The following is an 11,369-nucleotide window of genomic DNA, read 5'->3' on the forward strand; positions in this document are numbered from 1 at the left end:
TTTTAAAGCAAAGGCCCTACAGATTAAAATGGTGGGTGTTTCATTTTTTTCACATAGTATTTGTGCAGCAATTTTTCAAATGCATTTTTTGGGGAAAAAACACACTTTTTTTATTTTAATGCACTAAAACCTGACATGCTTTAAAATTGCGCACAAACGTGCAGTGGCGACAAACTACATACATTTTTAAAAGCCTTTACAGGTTACCACTTTAGATTTACAGAGGAGGTCTAGTGATAAAATTACTGCTCTCGATCTGACCTTTGCGGTGATACCTCACATGCATGGTGCAATTGCTGTTTACATTTGATGCCAGACCAACGCTTGCGTTCGCCTTTGCGCGAAAGCAGGGGGGACAGGGGTGCTTTTTTGCTTTTTTTTTTTTTGCTTTTTTATCTTATTTTTAAACTGTTCCTTTAAAAATTGTTTTAATAATTTTATTGTTATGTCAGGGAATGTAAATATCCCCTATGATAGCAATAGGTAGTGACAGGTACTCTTTTTTGAAAAAAATGGGGTCTATTAGACCCTAGATCTCTCCTCTGCCCTCAGAGCATCTGACCACACCAAGATCAGTGTGATAAAACACTTTCCCAATTTCCCAATGGCGCTGTTTACATCCGGTGAAATCTAAGTCATGAAATGCTCGTAGCTTCAGGTTTCTTAGGCCATAGAGATGATTGGAGCCATTATGTTCTCTGATCAGCTGATCTACCTCTGATCGAGGTAGATCTATTCGCTTCCAAGGCAAATGCAAAATCACCGATATTTTTTTCCCTGGACCCTACAGATGGCAACAGCGGGGTAGATGCTTTCAACCAAAGCTGGGAATGGCAACTGTGTTATGCATTCCCTCCAACTGCCATAATCCCAAAGGTAATTCAAAAAATCAAGGCAGAGAAAACAACGGTGATACTAATAGCACCGCACTGGCCCCAGAGAGCATGGTTCAGTCACTTGAAAAACCTCAGCATACAACCTCAGCTGACACTGAGGGACCGGCTGGATCTGCTGTCACAGGGACCGGTCAACCACCCGAACCACAAGATCCTGAAGCTTTCGGCTTGGTTACTGAAAGGGTAAGACTTCAGAACAAAGGGCTGTCAGACAAGGTGATCAATACCTTCTTAAACAGCAGGAAGCCTGTAACTAGAGCTATCTATGAGAAAGTAAGGAAAAAGTTTGTCTCGTGGTACAGAAACAAACCGATCTCCAACAGAGGAATAATCCCAACAATTTTGGATTTCCTACAAGATGGTGCAGACAAAAACATCTCTCCAGGCACATTGGAGGTACAAGTTGCAGCGCTCTCCTCGGTCATGGATACCAGACTAGCAGAGGATCCGCTGATAAGGCGATTCCTAATAGTACTTAAAAGAGCTAGACCAGCCAAAATGTACAGAACTCCCACTTGGGACATGGCCACAATACTAAAGGGCTTTCTTTCCCCTCCATTTGAACCAATGGAAAAAAGCTCAGACAGAAATCTCACATTAAAGACTGCACTCCTTTTGGCCCTGGTATCCGCCAGAAGAGTGAGCGAAATCCAAGCTCTGTCTATAATAGAACCATACTGCCTAATACATTTAGACAAATTAATTCTCTCTCCAGATCCGGCCTTTCTACCCAAGGTCTCTTCAACGTTCCATAGAACCCAAAACATCATCATACCTTCACTTCCAAAAACCATGGATAGTAGGAAAAGAGACACTTACAATAAACTAGATGTAAGAAACACGCTCATAACGTATCTCGAAAGAACGAAGGAGTGGCGTAGAACTACCTCCCTTTTCGTCCTTTATGCAGAAGTCAACAAAGGGAAACAAGTTTCCAAGAGTACCATCAGCAGATGGATAAGGATGGCCATAGAGACGACCTATGAGGCACAGAATCTCACTCCACCAAGTGGAATCAGAGCACACTAGAGCCTGGGCAACCTCGGTCACAGAGAAGGCAGGGGCAACTCCAAGGCAGATCTGCAGGGCAGCGACATGGTCGAGCTTCAGTACCTTCGCAAAGCACTACCATATAAGCCAGCTGTCCGACCAAGACCAAGCATTTGGTCGCAAGGTGCTCCAGTCTCTATCCCCACCCTAGTAAGTATTGCTTGATACATCCTCTCGGATGCTGCCCTGGAAGACGATTCGAGAAAACAGAGTTAGGTACCTGGTAACTCTTTTTCTAAGAAGTCTTCCAGGGCAGCACTAGTTCTCACACTTGAAATGACTAATACCAGGTACAGCGGGGGAGCTTTTGAGCTTACTGGGAATTCCTTCGGTGCTTTAATACAACTGAGGCACGCAGGTAAGGTTGTGAAATTTATAATGGTGGACTAATGTGTTTCCTGTTTTAGGGAGGAGGAGCCTATCTCTCGGATGCTGCCCTGGAAGACTTCTTAGAAAAAGAGTTACCAGGTGCCTAACTCTGTTTTTGTGGTTTTTTTTGTTTTTTTTACACTTTTTTTCTGTAACTGTAACTTTTATAACTGTAACCGGTTCCAGGTTCAGGTCTCTCAAAATGCGATGGCATCTTGGGAGACCCTGTGAAATGTGCCTAGTCTGTGCAATGCTGTACCCTACGCTAATACTCAACTAGTGAATGGTAGCGTTCAAAACATTCACCAATGCAAAGACCAGGATTGTCAGGACAGGAGGGACAATAATAGCGCGTGTCACGCCTATATCCGCGCTTGCTGCAGACACGACATCTTTTTTGGGGGGTTCGTTGGGTAGGGGTACTCGGGAGGACATAAAGAAAATGCCTCTCATGCAGCCGACTGCATTTGGTTGGGGATGTGAATGGGGGAAGTACGGGTTCTGCAGAAGTGGTGGGTTCCCAATTACGATTGGCGAATGCAGCAGGAAGGGCATTATGGGCACGACGGGCCTGTGTTTGTCTTCATCTTGGTGGCAGCAGGACACTACTTGTGCTTGCCACATCACCAGCTTGAACTGCATTTATGGGATTCACCGCGTCATCAAGTGTTACTGCAGTGCTGGTTTTACTACGACCGGGGTGTACTAGGCCGCTGGTGCTTGCCAGTTCACCAAAACACTACCAAAAAAACTGTTAGCGATCGCAGGGATCAGGCCTGACTCTGCGAACGCTGCAGTTATGTGTTTAGTGTTTTGTAAGTGACAGTGATCGATCGATACTGCACTTGGGTGGGCTGGGCTGGGCGGAGGGGCAAAACGCAGGTGCTAGCAGGTATCTGGGCTGATCCCGCTAACACTGCATTTTTGGGAACCCTAAACTGCTGGGGACGCTAGTATAGATCTGATCGGATCAGATATTGATCCGTTCAGATACTATACCACTAAGGGAGGTGTACGGTGCGTGCGTGGGTGTTAGCGCTACTGGCACTAACCTGACACTGCCTGGGGTGACGCAGACCCTATATGACCCAAAAACATAAGTTATATCACCGCCGGGCGATCAGGGGGCTAAACCTTAGGTAATAAACGGTGGGTGCCCTGACACTATAAAAAATAAACTAACTAACCAGCATCACCCATAACAGTTATACGGTGATCACTGGTGAAAGGGTTAACTAGGGGGCAATCAAGGGGTTAAAACCTTTATTAGATAGTATATGGGGGTCCCTGACGCTATAAAACGCTGATGGCGAACCTATATATTTACCCCCCTAACTAGCGTCACCAGTGACACTAATACAGCGATCAGAAAAACGATTGCTTAGTGACACTGGCGATGGGGGGTGATCAAGGGGTTAAAACTTGGTTAGGGGGTACCCTAGACCTAAAGGGGTCCTAACACAAACTGCCCTACCACTTATAACTGTCACAAACTGACACCAATGCAGTAATCAGAAAAAAAAACTGCTATTGGTGTCACTGTGACCGGGGGGGTGATCAGGGGGTGATCGGGGGGTGAAATGTGTGCCTAGTGTGTTTTACTGTATGTGTGGTGTTGGTGCACTTACTTAGATGTCTTCTCTCCTCGGCGCCGGAACGGAAAATACTGACCCGAGGAGAGATGACATCACTTCCTCTGCCGCTATTTACATTACAGCAGCAGAGGAAGATTCTCATTAGTTGGGAGCGATCGCGAGGGGGTGGCCACGAATGAGTGGTCTCCCCCTCAGCCTGGATCGCTCCCCTAACAAAGCCGACCACCTCGGGCACTGGGGTACCAGTTATGTTTTGCCTGCCCGTGCCATTCTGCCTCAGAAAATATGTGCATTAGGCGGTTGGCAAGTGGTTAAGGAGTCAGCATATGAAGACATTTTGGACAATTTCATGCTCCCAACTTTATGGGAACAGTTTGGGGATGGCCCCTTCCTGTTCCAACATGACTGCACACCAGTGCACAAAGCAAGGTCCATAAAGACATGGATGAGCAAGTTTGGGGTGGAGGAACTTGACTGGCCAGCACAGAGTCCTGACCTCAACCTGCTAGAACACCTTTGGGATGAATTAGAGTAGAGACTGTGAGCCAGGTCTTCTCATCCAACATCAATACCTGACCTCACAAATGCGCTTTTGGAAGAATGGTCAAACATTCCCATAGACACACTCCTAAACCTTGTGGACGGCCTTCCCAGAAGAGTTGAAGCTGTTATAGCTGCAAAGGGTGAGCCAACTCAATACTGTGTTTCCCCGAAAATAAGACTACCCTGAAAATAAGACATAGCGTTATTTTCAAGGAGGGCTGCAATATAAGCCCTACCCAGAAAATAAGCCCTAGTTTAAAATGCTTGTGAAATCCTATAATCTACTCTATTACAGTAGTATATAATGTACGATGTGTGTGCTTCTGTAATATAATTGCAGGGAAAAGAGCTCCGGTGGGTCACAGAAGAGCAGATCAACGCTATAATGAAGGTATTTGGCACAATTATATTACAGATACACACACATTGTACATTATATACTACTTAAATAGAGTGGAATATAGGATTTACAAGCATTTTAACTTGGTTCACACTGGGGATTCCTGTCAGGCAGGGAGAGAGAGAGGGGGAGAGAAGACCGCACATTACATGATAAGACCTACCCTGAAAATAAGCCCTACTGTGTCTTTTGTTGCCAAAATTAATATAAGACCCGGGCTTATTTTCGGGGAAACACTGTATTGAACCCTATGGACTAAGACTGGGATGCCATTAAAGTTCATGTGTGTGTGTGTAAAGGCAGGTGTCCCAATACTTTTGCTTATGTAGTGTGTGTGTTTGTGGCTGTGGATTGCAGTCCGATGTCCTGTGCATTTCGGTTCACCGGTTCAGGTGTGATGCAGGTGCACATTTTTCCCTGAATTCGCACCTGAACCGGACCCAAAAACGCACAAGCCCCTTTTCAAAACCACACTGAAGCCACCACCGGACATGTGTGTACCGGCTCCATTGAAAGCCGGTCACACTCACATGTTATGTGAATTGGATACGGTTAAAAACACATCCAATTGGCATATATGTGAACCCAGCCTTAGAGTATATACACTTACTCCCATGATTTACTCCACCCGAATCCACCCATAATTTTACATTCTCAAAGCAGATAGATTGAAAAGGGTCACTTTTCCTAAAGTAGCGATTTTGTTTTCAAGTTTTATAATATTAAAGTATAACTATATCCAAAAAGGGAAATTCTTCCTCATAAATCTCTATTACAATTAAATGAAAGTGGCAGCCTTAGGACCCCCCCTGTAGGCTGACAACGCCCTTTGTAGCGTTTTCACCACCGCACCTTTGGACTGTTGTCACTGCGGATAACCCTCCTCCTCACTGCCCATCAGTGCAGGACACGTATCTAATGGGGCACCCTGTGCCTGGAAGAAGGGATTGAGCTTGGATCCTTTCCTCCTGAAGGTTGACAACACTATTTTTTTAAAGTGATTTTTCATGCAGCGTTGTCATGACAGGAGCCACTGTAACCACTTGGACTGTTGTCACTGCTGATAACCTTCCTCCTCACTGCCTATCAGCGCAGGACAAGTAATCAATGAGGTGCCCTGTGTCTGGAAGAAGGGATCTAGCCTGGATCCTTCCTCCTGCAAGTTGATAATGTTGTTGGGTCTAAAGTGATGCTTGTGCAGTGTTGTCACCACAGGAGCCACTGTAACCACTTGGACTGCTTGTCACCCTTGTCCTCACTGCCCATCAATTCAGAACAAGTTTCCTATGGGGCGCCTATGTCTGGAAGAAGGGATCTAGCTTAGATCATTAGATCCAGCTTAGATCCTTAAATCCAGCATTGTCACCACAGGAGCCACTATAACCCTGTGCCATCTTAATAGCATCATGGGCCCCTGAGCAAAGTAATGCATTGGGGCCCCAACAATGAAGATGGTGACCTGCAGTGTGCTACATGTGCCGTGGCAAGCAGTGGGCATGGCTAAATTATGCTACATATTGGGCGCGGCTTTTTAGGCTGATTAGAACTTTTAGTTAAATTTTGACCTATTTTTTTTAAAACATTTTTTTAAAATAATTGTTTACATTTTTTCATAAGACTGTTGTCTTGCTGGTGAGATATCAGGGGTGTAAAAAGACCCCAGGAGTCTCACTTTTGATACAATGAAAGGGACTGAGGAAACATATTTCCCAGTTGGGAATGAGTTGGTGCATTTAACTAAAGGGATCTTGGGGGACTCTGAGGGAGCAAAATAGATTGAAAAGGCTCTAAGGCAGGGGTAGGAATCCTTAGACAGATGGAGATCTACTTGAACAACACTGATGAAGTCAAAGATCACCGGGCACAGTGTCCTGTTGTTGGGGCCGGTTCACACCAGAACGTGGTGCCAGCGCATGCACTACTTTTTTGTGCAGTCTGATGCGATTTGCAGGCAGGGCTGGATTTACATCTCAGGAGCCTATAGGCAGGGAATTCTGAAGCACCCCACCAAACAAAAATAAAAAGACAGTAAGCAGGGTTAAGGAGTGCATGATGCTCAGAATACAGGGTTAAGGAGTGTGTTGCTCTCAGAATGCAGGGATCAGGAGTGTCTTATGCTCAGAATTTAATATAAAAAATATAAATACCTATATGATATTATGTCATATTATATCTATAAGTAGAACAATTCCATTATGTTAAGATGACAGATCTGAGCATTTTGCAGGAAAAAATGTTTTTGATAAAAAACACACTCAGTAGGACTCCATATAACATGGGAGGTCTATAACTGATAATAGATTTTCAAACATGCATCTCAAAAATGCTTGGGGCAAACAAAAATCTATACTAAAAAAACTTAAAATATAGATATACTGTAGATATAAATGAAAAAAGTGGGGCAGACTTGATGGAGCACTTGGTCTTTTTTTTCTGTCCTCACTCTTCTATGTGTCTGTGTGTCTAGATATTAATTAATGAATTAATACTAAATGGGTAAAAACTACGAATACATATTAATTGATTATTATTAATAATCAATTAATAATGAGTTAATGACTTATTAAATGTTGGTATAATGATTGATGGGGTCAGTACTGAAGCTGCTTTATTGCTCTTGCTGTTTGCAGAACTTTTTTTTAACTAGTTTGACACCCCAACAACGAAACTGCTATTCTAATGCCCCGTACACACGGTCGGACATTGATCGGACATTCCCACAACAAAATCCTCGGATTTTTTCCTACAGATGTTGGCTCAAACTTGTTTTGCCTACACACGGTCGCACAAAGTTGTCGGAATTTCCGATCGACAACCACGCGGTGACGTCAAGCACGTACGACGAGACTAGAAAAGGCCGGTTCAGAACCAAGCGCGGCACCCTTTGGGCTCCTTTTGCTAATCTCGTGTTAGTAAAAGTTTGGTGAGAGACGATTCGTGCTTTTTCAGACTCGTGGCTTTCAGATCGTTTTCTGACGTTCAGTTTCTGCTTGTGGGTTTGTATCTGCTCTTCAGTGCGTGGCGTCAGTTCGTATCGGAGTTTTCTGTGTGATCTTGTCCGCTCGTTGCTGTTTTTCAGGTCGCTCTTCACAGGCCTTGCTGTTCTTCAGTGCGTTCTGTTACTTCGTTCTGAGCAGCCGACCGTTTTCTAGCCATGTTTAGTATGCGTACTCCTCGTACAGTTTGTGCTGTGCGGGGGCTTGGTGTTGGGGTCCTGACCTTGACACAAGTCCAGTCCATGAACAGGGCGAGGAGGAGTTCATGGACCAAGAATTGGTTGCTTCAGCGTGACCAGTTCTCTCATATGCCTTTGCTCCGTGAGATCCGTGAGAATAATCTTGATGATTTCAGGAACTTTCTCAGGATGATGGACCCCGTATTTCACCGTTTGTTGGCTTCACTGACCCCCTATATCAGCAGGCAGGATACCTGCATGAGGCAAGCCATCACTCTGGAGCAGAGGTTGGTCGCTACCCTGCGGTATTTGGCGACAGGGAGAAGTCTGCAGGACCTCAAGTTCTCGACAGGCATCTCCCCCCAGGCTCTTCTTTGTGGACATTTACTGCTTGTGTTTGTTTTAGCTGACCCTGACAGAAATGTGTGGAGTGCAGAAAATATCGTGATTGTGTAACCTTATACAAAGCACTGTTGGCTGTTATTTACTAAATGCAAAGACACTTTTCACTACAAGTGCACTTGCAACTGCACTGAAACTGCACTTGTAGTGCAAAGAGGATTTGCCCTTAGTAAATAACCCCCATTTTCTCATAAAACAACAATTACATCACCCCAAAAGTGTTGTAGCGTTGAGACAATAATCTACACATTCTTGATGAACAATCTTTTTAATACCAGCACAATCACATGTGCATTTACCAAAGGTTTTTCTGACAAACCGACATGTTTGTTGTATAACATATTTTGTGGTGTCATTATCCAAAATCAAAATGTGCATTTTATAGAAAACAGGCCTGTGTAAAACCAACAAGAAAGACACAAATCTTGATCTTACAAAGTTCACATTTGGTAGAACTGGAAGGCAATATCAGACATGAGTATTTAGGAACTGTGTTTGATATTGCGTCCAGATGGGGGGAAATCACCCCTGGAAAAGCCAAATTTGGAAAATGCACACCAATTTCACAATGTCAACATGTGCTAGCTGCCATCACGGGGGATGAAGGGATGTGTTTTGGGGGAGAAAGCCCTTCCTCACCGTTACTTTATAATTGAGGAAGGGGTTGCACCCCCAAAACGCGTCCATTGATCTCCCGTGATGGCAGATAGCACATGTTGACACACTGTGTGCATCCTCCAAATTTGGCTTTGGGAAAAATCACAAAAACATTTCGCACATTGTAGCAGACAAAAGAAGAAAGTGATTTGGAGGGGCTTTAAACTCGCTCCAAAACATCAATGATGTTTTTATATTTTGGAATAACATCATTGATGTTTTGCTTGATGTTTTCCAATTGTAAATTACACCCCATGATCTCCCCGATCAGGATCTGGGCACTTTCTGATGTGAAAGGATCTTCATCCACAACCTCACGATCACCTAAAAAGAGAGGAAACCCAAAATAAATTAGGTCTAAAAAAATGCCGCCATCCATCTCTTATCTGAGCCTGTGGTTGCAGACACTCACCTGTTGTGGTGACTAGTTCCACCACATCTTCTTCCTCCTGCTCATCTTGTGTTGGTATTTCCCCTTCTTCCAGAGGGGGGGGGCTCTGGTCTCCTCACATGAGGGGTGTCCTCCGAGTCTTTTCTCCCCTATGTAAAACAAAAATGGTATACTTAGCACACAGATATTTGATGGCAGAACTATAAAGATGAAACATTGCTTGGAAGTAGGGTACAATTATCTATTTTAGCCGAGTTCCAAGATGTCGCTTTTTTAGTGTCCTTTGTCAAGCTGCAATACTTTACCTGTTTGGTACAAGCTTCACAGATGGAGACCCCCCCTATAGTATACACTGGAGCACCTGTGTGCCCCCCCTAATAAAAATGGTGTTCTTGTGTCCCACACTAGTGCTCCAGTGTCCAGATGTGTAAACAGCTGCTCAGTGTCCTCTCCTTACACACAATCTAGTTTGCATTTCATTCTAGTAACAAAGCCATCTACACAACCCAATTCTTTGAAGACAAGTATAGGGCCTCAAAATGGTGGCCAAATGCATATGGGCTAAACAATGGTATTTTATAGTCCGAAAAAAAAAAATGTGTGATCCGAACGAATAATGTGCCCATGAACATGAAAGTTGCCATTTTAAACTGTACAACAGTTCCTAAAAGCACATGGAGCAGCACGAACGTAATAAACATAAAGAATAGGAACACAGCACAACTACTTACTTTTTTGCAGCACTCTCCGGATCTTTCTGTACTGCTCATGTTCTCGTAATTTGAGGTCCGACCACCGTTTCCTGAGCTGATCTTTCGATCGTCGTACCCCGAATTTCCGGTGCAGACTCCTGACCACTTTCGCCATGATCTTGGCCTTTCGGACATTGGGGTTGGGGTAAGGCCCATACTTTCCATCATAGTCGGCCCTCTTCAGGATGTCCACCATCTCCAACATCTCCCCAAAGGACATATTTGAGTCCTTCAATCTCCTTCTGGATCGGGACGTTTCAGGCTCCAGCCTTTCCTCCTCCTCCTCGTTGCTGTACTTAGCACTATCCTGCTGTCTCTCCACCATGTGCTCTTCCTCCACTGCGCCGAACGAAAAGGGGCGGGGAATAGAATAGAAAGAACGTCAGGGGCGGGCGGAGTTATACGCATGCGCAGTGTGTATAAATCGTAACGTGCGCTTCTTACGTACGATCTGTGAGTGGAGGAAGGAGCATCGGAGACGCCGATCGTGCTAACGAAGGTAGGATCTAAACTTGGCCCTATACTGCTTCGAAATTGAAGCCTATATTGTAACAAGATTAGGGGAGTTTGGCCTGACATTAGGGTTTGTCATGTGTTGTGTCTTGCAGAGAAAATGGATGGGTTCAACGACCACAATTTCCTGCCCCTGTTCATAGACAAGTACAGAGAGCTGCCCTGTCTGTGGCAGGTCAGACACCCCCACTATAATCACAAACAGAAGAGGCAGGCAGCGCTGGAGAAACTGCTGGAGTTGGTGAAGCCGGTGGTCCCCACAGCAACCATCCCCTATTTAAAAGCTAAAATTGGTGGCCTGAGGAGCACGTATCTTAGGGAGTGCAAGAAGGTCACAGATTCCCAGAGGTCCGGAGCTGCAGCAGATGACGTTTATGTCCCCAGGCTGTGGTACTATGAGAGACTGCGATTTCTGTCAGACCACACTGAAGTCAGGGAATCCCTCTCCACTCTTCCTTCCACTCTTCCTTCCACCCCAGCCGAGGCTTCCGATGTCCAACCTGGGCCTTCCAGCCAGGAAGAAGTGGAGGAGCCCAGCTGGAGTCAGGTATAGCATTCTTCTACTGATTTCTGGGCAATAAATAAATGATGTTTCCTAGATGTTATTATTGATCACTAATTGCTGA

This window comes from Aquarana catesbeiana, linkage group LG05 (genome assembly GCF_042186555.1).
Source record: "Aquarana catesbeiana isolate 2022-GZ linkage group LG05, ASM4218655v1, whole genome shotgun sequence".
NCBI classification, from domain to species: domain Eukaryota; kingdom Metazoa; phylum Chordata; class Amphibia; order Anura; family Ranidae; genus Aquarana; species Aquarana catesbeiana.